At 30.3% G+C, this 23,619-nt stretch overlaps 1 protein-coding gene and 1 non-coding gene across 4 annotated transcripts in view; both read left to right on the top strand.

Moving 5' to 3' along the window:
- Window positions 1-23,619, top strand: part of LOC113518030 (protein bunched, class 2/F/G isoform-like) — a 190,386-nt gene that overhangs the window by 57,316 nt on the left and 109,451 nt on the right. The window lies entirely within an intron of this gene.
- Window positions 6,000-6,072, top strand: Trnak-uuu (transfer RNA lysine (anticodon UUU)). Its single transcript has one exon. It is a non-coding gene; the product is annotated as a tRNA-Lys (tRNA).

Raw genomic sequence — 23,619 nt, 5'->3', positions numbered from 1 at the left:
CGTTATTATTATGGCTATTAGTACCTATGTGACCTTAACTATAAAAATAGTGTTTGTTCCACAAAAGAAAACACTTCAATCAAATGGCAAAACCAATTGTTTGAAAAATCAAACTACTGAATCGAATTTAATAACATTTCTGTTGGACCAATTTGAAAATAAAATAAGAGATTTTTCCAAAAAAAGACAATCGAATTGTGAACCTCCTTTTTTTTTTTGAAGTCTGTTGATTATACCTGTATCTTTTAGTAACAACACAAACGTGACCTGTATCACATTAGTAGCTTGAATGTAATTTTATATAATAACTATGATTAAATTATTTATTTAAACAAGATTTTTTGATCAAATGAATATTATTACATAAAGCAGAATTATTTGTAACAACATTCTTTACCAGTCAATCTTATCAGCAAAATCATTATCTTTCTTGTTTTGTTTATATACAGAATACAAATCTAAATGTATGTCGTCGTAATTATATTAAATGCCTAACGAATTAATAAAATGTCCTAGTTTAGGACACGAAGAAGACATGGACATGGGCATGACAAGAGCGATACCGCTCCTCAGTGGGTTTTGATATCCTCGATTTATCAAGGGAAGGGGATTCTTATTAATTGAGATGGCGATTGTCCACAAAATGGGGAATCTATGATTTTTTAATGGGTGACGATGAAATGGTACACCGCCTGTGATTTCGGCAAGGAACTCGTGAGTGATAATAGGTGAGAATAAAATCAGCGGGGTAAGTTTTGACGCCGTGGAATCGAATAAACGTCAAATCAACGTTATCTCGCCTTATTCAGCGTTTATTCACGTTCGTCCGATTAGATTTCTTAACTCTTTATTGCACCTAATACATAACAATAGGGATTAGAAAATTTAAGTAAGATGAATTACAGATCAAAATATAAACATAAAAATACGAAAGGCGGTCTTATCGCTAAGGCAATCTCTGACAGACAACTTTTCACAGATACAAGGTATCGTCTATGTGTTGTATATATTCAATACAAATATGCTTTTAAAAATTTATAAAAATTTCTACAATTTACATTTCATCGTCATCATTATGGCAACATATCTAGCTTGCACAAAACTTGTAATTTAGCTGAATTTTTGTTTAATAGCTAGGTAATTTGTTTAAGTATAAAAGTAATCGAAAATTAAAATAGGTTACTATTTTTGATGTTTTGAACATCAAAAGACACTTTCTTTATTAAATGGCATACAGTCGGTTCATAAGTGGCGATAATATTATATTTCTATTTTGCTAAAGTTTGACTGGTAGAGAATGCTATTATAGCATTAAGTCCATTTTGTGCTTGTGCTCAATAAAGAATAAATTAATAAGTAAATATTATACAAGGACAAAAAATATAGTCGATTAGGGGAGCTTCTCCTTTTCGAAGTTGGTTAAAAATAAAGCAAATGTGTTCATGTACATACATAGTTTGTTGCGTCGGTGAATTCATAACGGCATACCGTTTGCTAAATCCCGATAAATCACTGGTTCCCAAACTACCGATGATATGTAGAACGCGGCGATTGTCACAATATTTTGTATAAAATTTTATAAAGTATATTTTTCTCATCTTATCTTACTAATTAATATAATAAAATTGTAACTGGACGGTGGCTCTATAGGAAGTATTTAAGAAAAAAAATATGTAAGAGGATTTATTAGGAGCAATAAAAGCCAAAACAATTATTTTTATAAATTTCTTGTATCCATCTGTATGTGTTTATGTAGTATCACGTAAAATTTACTGCACCGAATTTGTTCTTTTATTTAAGGCAAACTTAAATGCAGACTTGAATTAAAATTGAAAACGGTTTTCAATGTTTTATTCCTGATAATCTAATTACAAACTTATGTAAGTCTTTTCATCCCAGGATATCATAATATGTGACTAAGGGAATAATAAAGCACAATTCACTATTGTGTAAGTGTGAAAAATCTAAATAAAACTTTATACAAAGCCGCCAACTTGGTAATATCTTCATGAGAGACCTATGTTCAATAGTAAAGTCAATAAGTTCTTAGGCGACTGTCTATCTTCACCCCAAGTCCCTTGCCGTGTAGACAGAGAATCAAATGCTAAAGACCTCTAACCCATACATCTCTTGCTTGCTTGACCCTTCCTCCAAAAATAACACAGTATCCAATCGTAATAGGTTAGTCTAGGTCCTCCTAGGCTATTACATCCATGTGTTTTATCATAACGCTAACAGTACTTAAAAAAATACCACAATTATATATATATATATTTTACCTTAATAGATGTTATAAAGTCATTATCAAAGCTAACTTTAATGTCTAGATTATTGATCACTGTAAGTCAAACGTAATTGAGCAATTTCATAACTTGCGTAGCAATGTAACAACCACTACATCATACTAAGTACATAAAATCTTTTGATAGTAGGTAAACACATTTATTTTAAAACTTGTTCTACCCGTGACTTCGCCGCGTGATCGGTACATACGTATATTAATTGATCGGAATAAAAACTATTTGTTTTTTTTTTCACAATACTGGCCAATATGTTATGTTTAAAACTTTAAAAAATTACCTTCTAACTACTTTTATTTTTATTTCTTAATTTAACATAGAGAAGTACTCTACTCGACAATAGATGGCGTAAAAAAGTAAAAAAAAGTACACTAAGTAGCGCGCAGAACAGAGCTAGTTTATAATGTTAATAAGGATAACATTGAGAAACACTGTGCTAAGTGAAACTGACCAACTTTTCGTCTGTTACAGGTACTATGACACTGAGCGACGCACGCCACCGTGAGTCACACGCGCCGATAAAATGACGCTTATCGACTAACCGTTCCGACCGGGTGACGATTTGTTTTAGTAATGAATGACACATCTCGGAGAAATGCTTCCCACTGATTTATAGGACTGACATAATGTTTATATGTCAAACGATGAAGTTAATTAATGTATTTGTTAAAATTAAGTATAACACATAAAGGTGTTATTGAGGTATTATTGAAGAGATTTTTTAACAGATTGGTATCGTTCTATTACATCTATAAACTTTTTTTTTTTAAGTTGACCCAAATTACATGTCAAATATAAATATTACTTATCCAGTCTAATCGATCAACTCGTCCATCTAAGCAAACTCACTATGATGTAAATCAGTTAATGATACCACTGATTTGGCACGATTTGTTTGAACAATGAGGTTTGTCGGCAAGCGTCGTTTTAATACACAATCAAATTCTACATTATGACATCATCACTCTAGTAAGGTCTGTTTCCTATCTATATAAGTATGTCAATCTGTCACGTTTGCAATTCAGAATTTGTATAGGTATTTATTGAATCAGGTTACCAAATGGGGTTAAACACGACCATAGCACAACATACGTAGGTATGGGATCTACACGGGACTAAACGTTTATTCAATTTAAAAGATTATAAAATATTCATTGGTATTGAGAATCTCTGTTCTTTTAAAGTCGTTTAAAAAAGGAGAAATAGTTTAAGATTGTATTCTGCAAAAAAAGAAAAACCGATTTAAATTGTGGTAAAACCAGTTATTTTAATTTAAAAACTAAACTAGTTAACTGATTTTGATAAAATTTCTATTGAACAAATCTAAAAATAAATCCTGTCAGGATTTGCTAAAATTCAATAGATAACAAAAAAAGAATGTAGCAAATCGGTTTATAAATGATGGAGTTAAGAAGTAGGCAACATAAAAAAAATACAACAAATTGAAAATCTTCTACTTTAAAATAAGTTAATAAACTGAAATATTATAAGAGAATAATCGCTTTATATTAAAAATAATGATTATAAAATCTGCAGTGTAATAATAATAAAAAAGATGAAAGTTTTAGGAAAATATACTGGAATTGAAAAACTTTTTGGAGTCGTTTAAAAAAAGACAAACTAAAATAATAGCACCTATCAATTACTTAACAATAACGAGTTCTGTCTACCCCATTAGGGAAAATGTCTCCTTACATATTACTTAGTGTACTTACTGTGGGTACATATTTTACTATTTAGTATTTATTGCATTACATTTAAACAGACCTTACTACGACTGATGCGTCAATCTATTTTTTTTTTTCCATTCAAGGTTGCAACTCGATTGCAATAACAGCATTTTCCCAATTCGACATACTTATCGAATAATTATAACACGAAACACGTTAATTTTTTTAACGACAAAAAAATTACAAGCGCCAACGCTAAATTGTGAGCAGGTTTGTTTGTTCCTCTAGTGAATTGTTCTTTTTTTTTTATTATTTTTCGCGTTTAAAAATAGCCAGATAAAAGAACTATCTAGAATGATTATGAAGATTATTAATGCTTATGTTTACACACACGCATGCACACATAACGTTTGAAATATACAGTAAATACTTAAATAGGTGTATGCCTAAAATTAAATTAAAAGAAAACTTTATAATCTTTCTACTAAATTAAATAGCTTCTTTTATTTTTTTTAAATTAAGTCGTTCTATTTCTAATATTAGATGTTCGAAGAATTCTGTAGTACATACTATAGAATTTTTGGATTATAAAAAGTTTTGAATTTTGTATTCCTTGGTACTATTCAACATATGTTTTCAAAACGCCACGCCAACATACACAGTAACACCTAGTGTATGTCGGATTTAAACCACGGGACCCGGAGGTAGTAGTTTCCGGAGTTGAAGCTGGGGTAAAGGAGTAAGCCCTGAGGCTCCTATCTCGCCCGTCTACACTATCTGGCGGGTCTAGAGACAACCGATGATGATGATGACGTATGTTTTGTTTCGTAAATCTGATTACAAAAATAGAAATTAAGTTTTGTACTGTAATAAGCGAAGCACAAAACTGGAATATTGCTATAGAAATCATCTCGAAAACAAATAATATTTTATTATTACAAAAAATATGTAAAAATTATATGATTGATTTAATTATGTGTTTACGTCAACCAAAAGGTCAATCAAAACCTACTTATTGTGTAAATAAGCAGGCAACATTATTTAAATTTGAAATCAAAATTATTTAGGACATACGATGGTATTTCTCCTGTTTTTACTCCAATGATGAGTTACCAACCCAAGAGGGATTTAATTTATTAAGAATAGTAGTGCCATCTAGCGACGGAAACATGTGTTGAATGTTACTTTGGTGCATAGCGCTATTACTGTGCTCTTGCTGAAGTCATCGGAAGCAGCAGATCGTCCTCAACGGTTTTCAATTCCAGGTCTCATAGCAAGGCTATTTGTGTTTTTTACTTGTTTTGTGAATGTTGTCAGAAAGTGATTGGCAAGTATTAATTTTTTATATAATTATTATTTACTTACCAACAAAATTTTCTGTAATCTCGATATTAAACCTCTCTATTCCCATTTCATTTCTACTCGAATAATTATCACTACTTAAATCCACTATTATTTAAGAAGTATTAATTTATAATTCAACGTCAAACTTTTATTACATAGATTCAATTTGCACTGCTGTTTATTTATTTTTCGATTAATATACCACTCAATGTCAAAATAAGGGCATTTTCTTTACGCATAATGAAAATAACAAATAATTTTTGCCTATTTAGAATGGCTACGTTATGTTATATAGCTTGTTCTTGAACAAAAAATCTTTTTAAATACATCTATGCACAGCGCCATCTATGATCGAATAGCATCTGTATGAAGAAACATCGTCTAAAACTATTTAGGTATATTAAAAATCAAATCGTAGGAACGAATGCCTAGGTACCTATAAATTAATCCAATTAATTTTCCTATTTTTGAATATTAAATGATACTTCACTATTAATAAATATTAAAAAAATATTAATTTAAATATCTATTTGTGAAGATGCCGAGTACAATAAAAGCAATGGATATTTACAATTAAGGTATTGTCGCAAAATGATGCAATTTTAAAATTATTAATGAAATCTTTATTTAATACAAAATAGTAGTTATCCGAGAGTATACGTCTTTTACGTCCACTCCGACATGAGCCCGGATAGCTCAGTCGGTAGAGCATTGGACTTTTAATCCAAGGGTCCAGGGTTCAAGTCCCTGTTCGGGCGGCCTAACTTTTTTGTTTTTTTATTTTATATAATTTTGCAATATACTTGCCTCAAAATATCACATACTTAAATTATTATAAGAATTATCTAATTTACTTTAATTTTTATTATACTTTACATATTATATAATTTCTAAGTTTGTCTCAGTAAACTAAAAATAATAAAATGGTATAATCCAAAGTAAACACCATTTATAATTTATTTAACAATTTTTCTTATTATTTTTTTTTTTACATTAAATAATAATAAATAAATATATTTTTGACGCTAAACATATTAAAATAATTATATTTCGGTCTATGTTTGTATCGTACTTCTATAGATTTCTAAAATATTTACATTTAAGAGTACAATAGTAATTTTATATTTATTGAAAAATTATGAATTATATTTTTATGTGCATAATTTTTCATTACAATACCAATATTGCATTAACGCCATCTAGTAGTTACTTTTAAAATTTGTATTACTAATATCTCAGTTTGCTGTATTATACTGTATCTCTAATAATACTTATAACTTTCTGACGTATTCACTAGATGGCATTATAATTTATATTTTATTGTGTAAATAAAAACATAGATGGCGCTACTGGTGTCATAAAAACAACTAGAACTAAAATCAGAAAATAAATCATTCATCCTAAGTATTTTTGTCTATCTATATGTTTGTTGCAGCATCATACAGAAACTACCACACTGAATTGAATGTAATTTTTACAGTTGTATACTTGAAGATACAACTGAAATCTGGCATAAGGTATTTTGATTTACCATTTAAAAGTGGTTGCCTCCTCTAAAATCTAAAACCGAGTCTATTATTTAAAGCTTAATTAATAAATCTGTTTCGTCATATCAGCCGTTAATGGATCACTGCTATATATATATATATATATATATATATATATATATATGATAGAACACCCCCTTGGAAGGTTTTGCCAGTAGTTGCCACGCTTGGCATGCGGGTTGGCATCCGCAGTTAGGCTTAGGAGATGTTTTAAGAGGAACGCTGCTGCCCATCTCTCCACCGTTAAATTCTTTTAATCTAGTCCTTAGAAGGGGTGGCTCATTCTATACCAGGAGCACACGGCTTATTGTTGTAACAATCAGAATCAATTTAGGTATGTCATCAAATATCTGTTCAAAAGTTACAAATATATTCATATTTCTTTATGAAAATTCTAAATTGATGCCAGCCAATAACGTTTAATTTTAATTTATACATATAAAAATATCCCTTACTAATTGCTTTCAGAATTATTACTACAATTAAAGATATTTCTTACACAACAAATAAACTAGTCGTGGCATGCCACTACACACGTGACTGGTCACGTTGCATTGACATTATACCTAAACATATTATTGTTACTACTGTGTTTCTATGTAATGTGCATTAATTATGCATGCCTAGATAACTTCATCGTACATTACATTTTATTACTTGTAGTATTATTTTTTATGATAATGCATAATCCACTTGAAGGCATCTAACAATTAGAATTCAGGGGGATATCTACAAGTAATATTTCTACGAATTTCGTTGGAAGGATTGTCAATAGAAATCTTATGTCAACTCTTTAGTCTCCTCTTACCAAAGTAAACAAATGAATCAAAACACCATTTTAGGAAATAAACAAGCTTTTACCCGCGACTTGTCTACGTGACCGTGATATATTTACTAAACTGGAATTAAAAATAACCTATATCCTTCTCCATCTTATAAAGTGTGTGTGTGTGTGTATCAAATTTCATAGTGATTGGTTAAGCCGTTAAGACACTATAAAGTAACAAACAAACTCACTTTTACATTATAATATTAGTAAGGATTATATAGAATTATACAGATAAGTTTGGTATAGGTATGAGGGGGTCTTGTTACAAATTACGAATATCAAATTACATCGTGTTAAAATTGGCAATATATTAGAATAAAGTATATTTTACAAATATTACAATAAACGTAATTGCTCTTTCATTGCTTTGAATGAGAGATGGGGAGCAGCGCCTCTCCTAAAACATCACCAAAGCTTAATTGCCAATCCGGCTGTCAAGTGTAAGCAACTATTATCAAAACCCGCCTTGTGGGTAAGGCTTGTTTGTGTTCAGGAGTGAACAATTAACGGCTGATATGATGATGACTCTGCTTTGTAAATAATAGACAAAAACATTAACGTTTAAGTCAATAATTTTTGACGAATTATTTATGATCTTGAAATTAAATTATTTTATGTAATTTTTTTTTTTCACAATCAATCGATCTGTTATCGTGTATTTGTTAAGCAACACGAGCACAGCTAGTTTTATTGATAAAGTGTACGCCGTTTTCTTATCATTAAAATATAGATAAGGAATCGAAATTCCACCGCAGCGTTTTGCAAGCAGCTGCTATAAGTTTTAATGTAAACAGAATAATATTATTATACATATGTTTAATAATATATAAACACACCATATGCTAACATCCAAGTTCAATGTTGTAATAATACCAATACCTAAATTATATATAAGTATTATTATTTATTTTGCAGAACGCTGTTAGTGTATACAAGCTATCTTTAAATTATATTCTGCATTAAAAGATTGATTAGAAATTGATTAATCAATAAAGTCATAGACAGCATTTGCAAGAAATACTGCCTATAGATTACAGCATGAAGTTCTTCGAAAAGAACAATACACTTTTTAAAGGGTTGGCAACGCGCGCATGATATCCCTGGCGTCTATAGGCTTCGATAACATACGTACGGCTTGTCTGATGGTAAACAGTATACCAACAGACCAACCGTATGCTTGTTTGCCTCTATAATAGTATAAAAAACCTGAAATACCTGTATACCTAAATAGAAGATAAAATTCACACTCGTTCCACCTTTAAACCACTCTAAATGGATCTGAACATAAACAAACGCTCCTCAGTATGTCACCGCCAAAAATAGAACACGCTAAACACGACCGCACTCGTGATTTATGGTTTGTGAATTTGGGAATATGTTAAATAGAGTTGTAACTAACCTTTGAACGATAACAATGTACATATCTAATCCTGAATTAAAGTACGTAGGTTTTTAATGATAATGTAATGGTAACCCCGTCTTTGCTAATGGTATACGCTGCGGTGGGGCACCAGTAAGGGATGATAGATGAGGATAAAAAGGCAGGTCGATTAGCCCATAGTGAGAAATTGAAGTTCGGAGTTATACATTATATTTTTTTTGTTGGGTGAAAATGGAATAGTAACCCCTCCTACGCTATTGATATATGTCCATCGTAACGAATTCTACAACATTCAATCACGATAATATCCAAGGAGAATCGCGTGATAGTCTTCCTGATAGAGTTATTATTGCTAGCAATGGAACTGTTGGACTCTATTATTAACAATCTCTCTCCCACCCCTACGATAATTTAGTTGAACAGGCTATTTAAAAAAAAAAGAATACTCGCCTCGCCGGCGAGATACCAGCACAAAGTGAGATGAGAATAATTTCGGGTCAGTTAGTTCATTTATCTATCTGCCTAGTGAAATTCCATATTCCATTATTAGTTCCAGGTTCATTCAATAAATTCCGAACAAGTAATGAAACGACAAGCAGGTTTTTAGAGTAAATACAAAAAAGCAGTCAGTCCAGTCGTGATAAAATAATTTGAGATTAAACGCGAATAAACTTTATCTAATAAGAATAAACAAACTTTAAATTAACATTATATACAAAAGAATGCTGGCTACATAATAACTTCCTTTGCGAAATGTAATAAATGTAATGTAATCTCTATAAAGACAAATATAGCACAGTATTATCAAACCCACAGCAAAAACATCTGGATTTAAAAACATGAAATTTAGCAATTCGTCAAATATAATTGAACGAGATTACCATATTATATTACTCAATAGAGGTATACACTTGAAATAAACGTTAGTAAAAATGTATATTATATGTAGATTACTCCACTTACCTAAAATGTATTTGGTAAACCATAACTAATTATTTTTTTTTACAGTAACTATCTCTTGTTCACGATTCTGTTTGTTTAAAGCCTAAATATTTATTTCTGTATATGTATTAGTAACATTATTTATACTTATTTTAGTAAAAATGCACCACCTACTTAATTTTCTGCTTACCTTATGGTTGACTGGTAGAGAATGTCATTAGGTGTTAAGTCCGTCATATGTACACTTATACAATTGTGCACTACAGTTTAAGTATATAAATACATTTTAATATAAAAAAAAATACAAAATGTAGTGCAAATTCCCATATCAATATGAAAACGGTGAATTATTATTAGATCAGTGTTAAATTGCAATTAGTAAATTATTGCAATGTAATCTGTCTGTAAAATTATTACAGATAGATTCAAATTATTGCCCTGTAGCTAATAACAAGAAAAACAAAGTATTTTAGTACACATTTAATATAACAATCCTAAAGTTTATGTGAATAAACAGCAGTGTTTGGGATTTATATTAAAACATTCCTTCTCAAACAATAAATACTTTGCATATTTCACAAAGGATACATTTCTTAATTGTAGCTTCAAAAAGTAATATTGACTGCCTTGACGAGCCAGTCACTAGCTTGGACTTATTTAACATAACTTCAATGTTTTAAAATCTTTGAGGACTTACGTCTGGCTTTAACGTATATTCAACACAGTTTTATTTTACTTATAATTTGTACATAATGTATTATTCTTTATAATATTTGTTTTCCATAATTATGAAATAAAGAAATGGATATCCATGTCTTAATTCATTTCATTTTCTTGTACACAGCAGAATAGTTTCTCCTTAAGTATTAATTAAATATTAATTCCCTAAAATAAAATTAGTAGTATGTATTGACCCAGTAAAAAATTAAATTAAAATTCATAAGGTTTACGCATGGTACACGCAAAGGTAAATAACCCAAACAATCTGCTATACCTCCGCTATGGACAACGTCAGTTTGTTTAATGGTCACGTCAGTTTATTTTTATACATATTTTACGTACAGAATCCAAATTGGTTACAGTTTGTATATAGACATGGCTATCATTACCAAAAGCTGCCGTAAAATGTCTCGGTCCGTAAACATGTTTTGCTCGTATTTTATAATGTTATGGGTTTATTATGGTAATGCTCTATGTATTTGTTTACATTTTTTGTTAGTCTGATTTCATTTATTTGAAGGTCGCGTTCTCAGATTTTGTTGAGAATTTGTTGTCGATTTCTATATACAGAAAATAAAAAATAAGATTTATGTGTCTATTAACTTTTTCTGTATTTTACTAAAGATTTCATGGTTTTTTTTTATTTTTTTTTTTATTTATATATTTATCATGAAACGTTTAAAAAACTCTTCTTAGACCTAGCAGATTTTTTGCGATGTTTCTTTTCAATTACCATATCAATTTATAAATACATTAAAACTTATACTAAATTAAAAATTTCAATATTGTCAATAGATATAAAAATGAAACATGTCATTCAGTAAAATAGTGTTTTAAGGTTCATAAATTAAAATTTGTCAACTTTTAGTGGTTAAAAAGGAATCCGGTACAAATGCGGTTAGAACAAAACAGGTTGTTTTATTGATAAGGAAACTAGTCTCAGTTCCATTTATTTCATAATCGGCGTTTTAGGTCAAGGTTAGATTTACTTCCCAGCTTGGAATACGTCCTAAATGTTCACCTATACGTTAGCTTGTAAAATGTTTCACGGACGTTTAATTAAAAGAATTTAATATTTCCTATAATAATATAAATATAATGACAAATTAATTTTTATGTTACAATAAAAAGTATACTCTCACCTACACGTTCGGTTGAGTTTCCACAAGTTAATATATCAACAGTGCGTAACTGAAACTGTAATCAAAACCGCATTTCTTGACCGTACTCGTATATCGAATCGGCGCAATCAAGAAAACTTGTGATAATATGTTACCGATTCATTAATTGCATATTAACAGGTAACACGTTACGTATGTTACGCACATGTTGCACAGTGAATAATACTCGTAATGCACAAAGCATAATGCAAATAAATGGACATTTATAATAAATACGACTGTGAAATGGACACAATGGCAAGTGGAGCATCGCTTCTGATATTCTTCATCCGTGACGAGTACTGCGAAACGGTAGATCCAGCTTCAACTGGTGTTTGTTATAAAATAAGAATAAAATTTATTTGTAGAATAAGTACTTTCTCGAGTTTAAAAAAAAAACTAAAAATTTATCTCCATTAAATGAAATTAATGAAAAGAGACAGCGCCATAAACAATTACTAATTGACAGTAGGTATAATTTGCCGTATTATTTGGTCTTAATAATTGAACAAATTAATCTCACACCGTTTTAAGACATGCCATCAATATTGGACGATGAAAGTATTATAATTAACCAAATCTATACTACTATTTTTAAAATTTATTTGACTGTCAAGGAAAATATTAATATATCTTCGAAAATTGTTTCTCATTAAAACACTTCAAAAGAAGACGTTTCCTTTTTTTAGAACAGAAATACCCTGTCGATGCATTTAGAATATTTTGGACTGGAATAGTGATACTTTCTCGTGCTTTAAAAGGGATCGTAGAAGGATTTGTTTCACGCTTAATGTGATATCTTTTTAAACAGTTTCCGTTCTTGGAACTTTTCTAATGTCTTACAAAGAATTCCTAGTACTTTTTGTTTGTATTTCGCTCTCAAAAGGAATAAACTTCCATTCTGTTTTGTTTTTACTTACACAAGGTATATTATGGTACGCTGCTTTCAAATGATGATTTAACATAAACCATTTTTAAGCATAGCTTTATATTATGCCATAAAAAAGTATCAAATAAAATCCTCAGTGTACTGACTACACTTCCATTATTATGTCTGTCTTCACACTAAGTCTATTAGATGGACGGGGAGAATACTAGCATTATTTAAATGATAGTTTTGCATTATATTTAATAATCTAAATAAGCATATTATCAATGAAAGTCCAATTAGAATACACATAATTCAAAGTTTTATGCCCAGATTTTTAATCTGCTAGCATTACTGCATTCCTTACAGTCCTCTGATATTTGAAACGAATCTATCTAATCCCATTTGAAAAAGTTATTTAGGCTGCAAGTTGCATCTAAGATCTGGCCATGCGTATATCCAAAACAATATTGTCCAACCTTTCGTTGGCAGTCAGATGAAAAAGGACAGACTTCAAAATATCAATCACAGATAGCAATGTAGAAAGTTTACCTTTAACACTGAATTAAAAGGAAAACATCTTGAACCAGAACTGCGTAAACGATTTGAATATCATTTCCACGGGTACAGTGAAAGTAAATTGAATTTTAGAATTGCTCAACCAACTTGTTTTCTCTTGTCTACAATTTATTTATTAGTGTTCGCATGCGATTAATTTATACCACTTCTTCCCTATGAAATGCAACTTTACAATTATGAAATACTTCATCCTCGACATTAAAACATGCATTTCACAAAGTATTATATAGGTATATCAAATATTTGTTTATTATTGAAAATACGTCACGAAACGTCTATATAATATCTTAGAAAATTTTAATATTATTAAACCATATAAATCTTCATAACATATTACCGGATATCTTTAGGGGTAGAATTGTCTTCGTTCTACAAATTTTATTAAATCTACAAAGATTAAACAAATTTTAATAAATACTATTTAATAATATAACTATTAGTACGAGTAAATAAACCTCTTTTTTTAAAAGAAAAATAAAAAGAGTATAAATAAAATTGTGTTTAAATGATTACGCGTACATTGTTTATGCTGCTAGTATTTTGACTTAATTGTTTATTTATTATTACATTACGTAAACCATTGCATTTTTCATTTCATAAGTCGTTAGTTTACTATGTCTTACTGGTTTGATGCTCAATGACTCTTTGATTTAAAGCCTGCTCATTTATATTAATAGAACAGACTAATAAATCACTCTGTAAAGCAGTGTAGGCCAACTGTTAGAGAGTAATCCGATTTTGTGTTTCATAATTTTAACATTTCGTTACATTTGTTGGCGGCATAACACGGAGCCGTAACATTATAATCCTCAAGAATGGCATGGAGTACCAGTGGAGTCATGGTGTATTCTGTAATGTTCATGGTGCTGCTTATGTCTATAGGCAAACATTATCACTTTCCATGAGGTGGGTCGTCAGCTCATTTTCCATTCTATTTAAAAAAAAACAATTGTCGCATCTAGAAGCTTCTTACCTGATTAAGTATTTACATTTTTTTTTATCATCTTTAGTATTTCATTTCAAAACGTTGTTATGTGGCTAAAAAATATCAGTTACATCAAGCTGATGCACTTAACAATGTACCTTGTCCCATTATATATTTTTTTGTGGACCTTGGTCGGCGCGGTTTATTTTCCTTTCCCACTGATCGCTCGTCAGATGTGTCAAATCTGGGCTCACTGCTATTTAACGCAATGTTTGATATACTTTACAAATTTCATCCAGGTTCTCTTTGGAATTTCCTCCACATACTTATTGAACTGCTTTAATATTTTCATTCCTCTCTCTACATGAAAAATGTCGTTTACCTACTTCTCAGTTTCTGTGGTATTGGCCCAATGTTTTTAAAATATCGTATTGCAACTATATCCTATTTATTTAGTCTTACCACACGGACGAATAAGTTTGTGTTATCTTTCTTTATATTATCAAACTATGTATTACTCAATTTGTATAAAATGCTGTAATAAATAGTTGATGTAATTCCTAGGTAATATATGTAAATTTGAACGCAATAGGCATATATCTTTGTTAACTCAGCACATAAGCAATGAAACAAATTAATTAGATAAAATGAAGTTTTTCTTATAGTTTATCTGAACAGTAAAAATGTTCGTATTTTTTAATAACTATCTTTAAGCCGCGGCTTTGTTCACGTGAATGGAGATAAGAATTATCCTGTGCTAATTCAAGATATGGTCCATGTATATACATGTAATACTAATGTAATAATGTATATAAATGTAAGTCTCATTCAATTCCATCTTACATTTTAGCGCTTTTGAATATTAAACTTCCGAATTATATAAATACTACAAGATATTAAACAGTCGATCATATTCATTGTCATCCGTGAACTTTTTTTTTTTAATGAAATTATTAGGACTTATATGTTATCGACAAAGATTCTTAGTCAAAAGAGGATACGACAGAGAAGAAAGCTTTTTTTAACGATAAAAAAAAGGTTGACTCACAGTCATTCCTACAATAGGATACATATTGACCAATTTGCTTATCTATTCATTTCTCTGTGAAGTTCAAACGATATCTCATCTTATGAACTGTGCATTAAGTCCCAACGGTTGCATTTGCACGATAAAGGACCTCTATGAGGCCAGTAGGTACTGGTCAAAACCAGTGTACCATCAATATGAAGAGATATATACTAATTACTGAAATCATACTGTAGCCGTGTAAATAACTAATAATAACTATAAATAAATACGTAATCTTCAATGTATATACATTACGCCATATCATACTGTATAGAAACTAGCACACTATGGATTTTTAATTAAAGATATATAAATTATTCTAACCGAATACCATCATTAATACAAGATTCAAAGAAGTATTTTATTCAATTATGCACAAAATGTTGTGGCTGGTAATGTATACCTTGGTTATGTCAAATATTTGGTTGTGCTATCCCTAATACGGCTTCGATAATAAAATATTTGCCCTGTCTCGTGTATGATGAAACAGTTGATAAACAAGATAAAGAATAATATATTGCCTATCCACCTGTCTTGCACTGCCCTACATGACTTAACCTCAAAAAACATCCGCAATGTAAATCACCTGTTACGATTTACAATACGAGTACAGTAATTGCTATAGTGTAATTTAATTAGTTACATAAAGTCAATTTTTATATTATGCATATGATTGAAAAGAATGTTTTCCATAACAATCGATGCCCATTCGATACACGGAACCATTGTGATGTTCCGCGTTCTTTGATCGATACAGAAAACGTTTTCTATTCATATTTTTTTGTCGTTTCACTATGACGTAATATAAAGTATAGTGTAATTCAGAATGTACCTATTACATATAATGGCTTGAATATCTTTTTTATATAAATACATATAAAATTATCTAATTGATCTTTGATGGAGTAAGAATTCAATGTATCACCACTACATTTCATCCCCAGGATGTTGTAAGCCGCGACTAAGAGAAGAAAGTACATCATACTAGTGCAAAGAAGGAAAATTCTAAATAAAACTATTTATTCAATTGTTTGGCTAGTGTGATAATAGTAACTACATCCTTTTATGGCGTGAGACTCAAATATACTATTTTTTTTTATTTTAACATCTAGAATCAACAGCTTATATCTAGATTAATTAAAAATATTATATTCACACCGTACTTTAACCAATTACAGATTCCCAATTTGTATACCAGACAATGGTATACTTATTTTTGGAGGGTAGGTTAAATTAAATAGAAGAAAAAAATATAAAAATAAAATCTATGGAGATACTTATTTGAAACATTACATCACTGGAACTTCAAACGTATGAACGTTTATAAATTGTTATGATTATGGTATTGACCCTCAATGCGTATAATATCTGAAATTGGATATGAGAAGATAAATGTAGTGTGACAAGCGAGATGAAGGCCACGATGGTATGCGAAACATTCTCTGATGTCAACGATGATGATGGATGATTCGAGAATGTAATCCCAACTGCATAACACGATTCTAAGTGTCCTATCAACTATATCGATATAGAGATTTCACTAACAATAGAATAAAAGTATGTTCGAATCTTGTATAATGTCTTAATTAACAGACAGCTCGAACGAATGTTCCATTTGCAGTTAGAAGTATTTTATGGTCTCCTTCTAGTATCTTATTAATGTACCCCTATTGTTTCATTGTTAATTAATGATGCTTTAATATAGTGTTTTTAAATTGTATTGGAAAACTATTGTGTGAAATCGTAATTGTACAATGCAGGGTGCATTGTACTATACGACTAGATGAAGTTACAATGAAAAATAAAATTTGTCCCATTAATTAGCTCTGTGTGGTTTTGAAATCCAGGCGTAGTAAACATTCTAGAACTTTAGTTAATTTAGAAGTATTTCATTTTTTTGATTTTCGTTTTGAATTTGTTTAGTTTTCGCCAAGAATATATGAAATTGAAAAAAAAAAAACGGAAACAATAAATACATATTTATTTTTCAACTCTCAAGGGCTTTAATTGCCCTTGCTTAGTCCTTTTATCGAGGAAGTAATAATGAAGTTACAAGTACGTATATTAAATGTAAATGTTAATGTATATATCCACAATAATTAGTTATCGGTGTTATTTTGGCACAGTGCGGAATGAATTCCCATTACTTTTAAAATAATTTTTATATATTTAACTGAATTATATCACTGGTTAACATTAGGCTCCGAGCAACAGTCTAATAATTTGCCTGCAAAAGTCTCGTTTAAAGATTACGTATTGCAAAACAAAATGGAAATAGAAGGTTGTGGAATTTCTGGTTCCAATAATTAGTAGTATTAGCAGTCACACACATAATAATGATAGTGAAATAATATACTTCTAATAGAAAAACCAGTAATTTTAAAAAGTTGCAGTTTGACAAGTTTTAAATAATAATTATATTATTATTGACGTATTATGACAATTTACCATTCGTCGTCCATAACGTCATTAATATCTTGAAAAAAAAAAACCACGAACAGGCAAGGCCCAACTGACAGTGAAACAAATTTATTTACGCATAATATTACACTCCAGGGTTTTCAACCGCGCACTGTATAATGTTTACTAATTGTAGTCCTCACGTGTGTTGTAATTACTCACCATAAAATATAGTTTTTTCCAACCCTGTTTCACATTAGGGTGTGATTAAGGTCGGCCGAATACGCAGGGTGATCTCACCGTGACGTCATATCGCATGCCGCGGGGTAAACAAGCCAAGCTTTTTAATCCATTTGTTTATATCGTTTTTACATTACTGATGTTAGTTTTATGCGTGGGCAGTAGAATTTGTGCGACTCGTACCACCGTTTTACCTATTTCTGCCGTGAACTAATGCGCGCTGTCTGAAGAGCAGGTAAAAAATGTTGACGCAGACAAAACAACTGACTATCGTAGAAATTTAAAAAGTATATGAATCGCTATTAGTGAAATCACAGCAGCAATATACATGTTGTTTGATTCGATGTGAGGGCTAAATGCAATTACTATCACAAAGGGCTTCTTCCTAATCGTATGATCACGGCTGAGAGGCGTGATTTTGGTATGCCTATGCTACTGTCTGCCTCGGGGCTACACGATCTGGTTGGATTCTTATAAGGTAGCTTTTTTTATTTGCTACTTCTCGACTTGTATTTATCTTCATTCCTTAATATTTATTTTCCTCTTCCCTTATATACTGCTTACTTTTTTCAGTCAATTTAGTAATCACATCTTTTACCAATGACTTCAACCGCGTGACTGCAATATGTTTTTTTTTATACCATTGAGGTGGCAATTAAACATACGGCCCACCTGATGGTAAGTGGGGTTACCGTAGCCTATGAACACCTGCAATACCAGAGGTATTACGCGCGCGTTTCCGACCCTATTTATATTGTTATATTTATATGTTGGTTAACCAGGACAAAAACTGGCTGATTTTAGCATATTTCATAACAACTGATTGAGCCCTTAAAGTGTCAAGAAACAATAACTCACTTTCACAATTATAATATTACGAAACATATATCCGTATATTTATATCTCGTACAGCGTCTACTAGTTTCCTTTTGAATTGCATCAGAATATTAATATATATCACCTCGTTCATGGCATCCAAGTAGCAAATGGTTCTGCTTTTCACTTTCATCATATGTGCTATCAACCTGTTAATCATTTTTAGAAAAATAAAAAATTATCAAATGATACAACAAAAGTTTTTTTTTTTTTTAATTTTGTTAATAATCACGGTTGTCTTGGTGGCACTTTGAACACATATTGATATAATTACAAAAATCACTTGTACTCTCCTACAAATCATTATAATACATGCCTAGTATAATTTTTTCTACTATTGTGATATTGGCAGTAAATTTTTACATGATAATAAATAATGAACCTATCTTCGTTACCATGAGGATGTAATCTGTATTAAACCGAAGGCAATATACTTTATATTAATATTTATTAACGTGATGTAAAACAACTAATGTATGATTAATTACCCTTTATTAGCAGGACCAATTATAAATGGAAATGTGTTTAACTATAATCATTATAAATTCTTGTATTTGATGACAAATGTATGAATGATCATATTATAAATACAAAAGGAATAATCATTAAATAGATAAGGGAAAACTTCTCAAGTAGATCTCCACTAAATTTGAATAATTAAACCATATTACGAAAGCATTTTCCGAAAATTTTCAAATTTCCGATGTGTTTACTCCTCATTTTCATTCTTGGAATATCGTGTGGAGCGATTAATAAAACGAAGCATACTAGTGCAATAGAAGAAAAACTAAATAAATAATACTAAATCGATGTGAATCAATTCGAATAAGCATATCTTGTCCTTTTAGAGAGAACCTATAAAGTCTGTGTATAATTATAACATTTGACTTTTGCATTAATCCCCGAGCATATGCCAAGAGTAGAGCCTATCGCCATCGCACTATTTGATAACGTTTATTAAATATCAGTTTTGCAGTATATATTTGCCGCGTGCTATAATTTCCGCTTGACGCAGCAGAAGGCTACCGAGTCGATTAAAAATATAAAGTCTAATGTAGTCCAGATTTGAATACGCACGGCTGTGACTTGAGTTCGGAATTATTAGTTTGAGACTAACGAAAAGTCTAAACAAGCTCCCGTCATAAAAACTAATTTTGGTTCGTCATCATCGCTAATCATATTTATTTTTGAAACAGCTGTCATATAAACATCTAAAACATTAAGAGTTCACTGTCCACTTATTTCTGTTTACCACCACGACGTTAATTCTCGCATAACAGTATTAGTTGACACTAAGCAGCTTAACTGTTGTGCCTGTTAGTATTTTGCGGGTAACTGCTAAATGTGACGTTCACTAACCATAAGTGATTGATTTACATTACAGCCGATAAAGTGATAATTCCTAAATGAGACCATACATAATACAATGTATGTAATGTGTAAATACCTAATATCTAACTTTGCTAACCTATCATGTGTTAAATGGCTATTGATTATATCGGTTACCTCTGCTAGCGATATATATGCCATTAAGATTTTTTAACTAACTTATCGGATTACTGTCAATTTAGGTAATCAAGTTATTATACTAATTACTACTATATACTACTATAATTTAATTATGTTATTAGATTTTGCGAAATCTCTAGTTAATATAATATCTTTAGTTAATAATATATTGAGTTCTGATCAACTTTGTTTTTATCTGAACAATTAGAAATTTTGATAGAATTCTTTTCCAACATGACTAACTTAAAACTATAACCTATGTTTACAAAATATATTGTCAACAATTAAGGAACATAATCTAGTATAGATAAGTAGTTTATAGTAATACAATACCTAAGTTGAAATCAAAGTTAATATGCAGAAAGAAAATTTTCTGTGGGCCGATTAAAACGAAACTTGATATAAACATTTTGTAAAGCAAACAAACAGATTCTCACGCAAGATAAATAGACTGGTATACGATACGATAAGGAACTCATATTTTACTAGAATATACTGGATATAGATTAGATTTTGTGTTTTTAAAAAGATCAGATAAATGGTTTATCTGATATTTTTATCGTAAACCACATATGGTATAGAGTAGCTTCATGATTTACCTGATCATTCTTAAAATGTAACAAACAATCGAGAGTTTGCGGAATAAGCGTGCACAAATGATATAAATTATGATAGTAGACAAAGGCAGAAATTAAAATATTCACTACACACTAGATCAAGGGAAATAAAGGCCGGTGAACAAAAGCAGTGTCAGGGTGACAAATAAGAAAAGGACAAAGAATATTTGGCAAAGTAACATGGATGAGCATAAATTCTTTGCAAGAGGCGTCATAAAAATCGCACATACAAAATCTAATTTGTGTAGGGAATATAATATTCCATGTATATACGAAATAGATAAAAGTAATAAACAACATAGAATTGAACTTGATGCATTAAACACTCGATTCCGCATTGTGGTTTACATCTTTACATCACTTTTACCGTCATTTGGAGCAATCACGTCGGTTTAGTTGATGTTATACTAGAGCGCCAGTAATAAATAATAACCGCACTTGTAAAAGATTTATCGTCAGACATTACGTCTAACTTTAAGACGATTATCTTGTAACTTATTATAGTATCGCTTTTACGTTAACCAGTAGTTATACTCTGCAACAATACAAATAGTCCTCCTTTAAAACTATATGTATAATGTTTAGAACTTCATTAAAATCTATAAATTTATGATAATGTAGTCTATAATTTGTGCTTTACGATGATAGAAAAAGTTTTTCTCTGCCCTCTCAGTTCATTTACCTTGTCGAGTCAGCCAAATATAACATCGTAAGACCTGCCGAAATTTTAAGAGCCATTATAACGAAAACAAGAATAAATTTCGGGAGTACGTAGGCTTAATTGAGAAGTTTTAAAAATTAGACTACCACAATATAACGCCCAAAAATTTATACGTTACATTGTACCATTTTCTTTGTCTAATTTGAACATGTATGATCGTAATTATTACCAGTCTGTTGTTGACATTGAAAGAATTTTCCCTAATATAAAATTGAATAGATAAATTTATAGCTCTTAAACTCTTTTCTACTTTCTAGTTATTCTCGGAAAAACGTTCATGGAATATCTCCTTATATCATATAAATATACGTGTAGAATGTGAATCATCATCATCATATCAGCTGTTTCCATTGCTGAATGTAGGCATCTAAAGGCGGTTTGACCTACACTGCGTTTAGCAGTACAGGCTCGCCTCTCAAGGACCTTTATTTCCCATTGATTGTCGGTTCTTCGAGCTATGTAACCAGCCTATTGCCACTTCAGCTTGCTTATCGTTTGGGTTATGTCAGTCATTTGGATCTATTGCGGATACGATGTGAATATTGAATGTTAATGCTGTATTTGCTGTATCAAATCTTACATTCACTATAATAAGAAATCTGTATGAATCTATTTACTTAAAAAATATTAATTTCGGATTTCCCTTGAGATGTTGATTGATATCTGGTTAGCAGCCAGTTGGAACACAACACTGTCAAATCTCACGTGGAAACTGTGTGAAAGATTTGAATGTTTGTTACAAGTGACAAGTGGGATGACTGAATAAAGACCAGAATAGAAAACAGAAACAAAAATATATTAAGCAACTATAATTAATGAATGAACACCTTCTACATCAATCATCATCACAATGAAAAAAAAAATTGATGGGAACAACACAATTTTATTTAGTAAATTATCATCAATTAAGATTTAATAAAAATGAATTTGTAGTATTTTTAAAATTATAATTGTTAGGAAACTGACACACACGCGTGCTTTTTCGAACTTTAAATTTGGCTCTTCTTTTTTATTTGCTCTTATTTATAAACGATTAAAAATAGTTTAGATAGAATGTTTTACATATTTAATGAAAAAAAAATCAATCTAATTTTATTTATTTAAATTTCAATAAACAATTATATAGGTAAGTGTGCATATAGACTTAACAACTAACGGCGTTCTCTACCAGTTCACCATCAGGCAAATAGAAAATTATGTAGGCGGTAGTATTTTTTATGTACCTAAATTTGTTATATTGGATACCGTCCTTTGACGCTCTATTGAAGTCTTTTTTTTTTAATTGACAGCATCGATCCCTTTTCTGAACAAAGAATATATAAGTCCCATAGCGACAAAATAGGAAAGCTATTTTCGTTAGGGTATCGGTGGCAGGTGTTCAATGTTGCTATTTATATAAATAACATTTTCGAATTATTTATAGGACCTAACCTAAACCATCAGTCATTATTACATGCTAATTATTCGACAATTTAAACGTAGCACAATACAATTTAAACTTTTGAATCCTGTAGATTTTTTTTTTGTCATTTAAATCTAATCTAAATTACAATCAGGTACTAATGTATACTATGTATATTGTATTATCATTTTGCATAATAAGCCTAATAATTCATTCGATTTATGTAAGAGTCATGTATCATGACCGTAACATTTAAAATTTACAGGGTTCATGTAATCGGGCAATTAAACTTAACAAATATTACATAGTTGGTATAAATATAGTAATTTGTAAACATTACAAAAGCTAGCCTTTAATTTTACAACTAGCAAAGCAATACATTTACTGTATTATATGACTACAGATATTATTTCAGAAGTACGCTTTCAACATTTCAACTGCTTTACTGTTACGAAGGTAATGTTATAATTTTAAATGCCTAGATGCTCTGAATCATTATGGACTATGTAAATATCTCATT

Source organism: Galleria mellonella, unplaced genomic scaffold (assembly GCF_026898425.1).
Source record: "Galleria mellonella isolate WM207_F2 unplaced genomic scaffold, CSIRO_AGI_GalMel_v1 utg171, whole genome shotgun sequence".
Lineage (NCBI taxonomy): Eukaryota > Metazoa > Arthropoda > Insecta > Lepidoptera > Pyralidae > Galleria > Galleria mellonella.
This window is presented reverse-complemented; position numbering and strand designations above follow the sequence as displayed.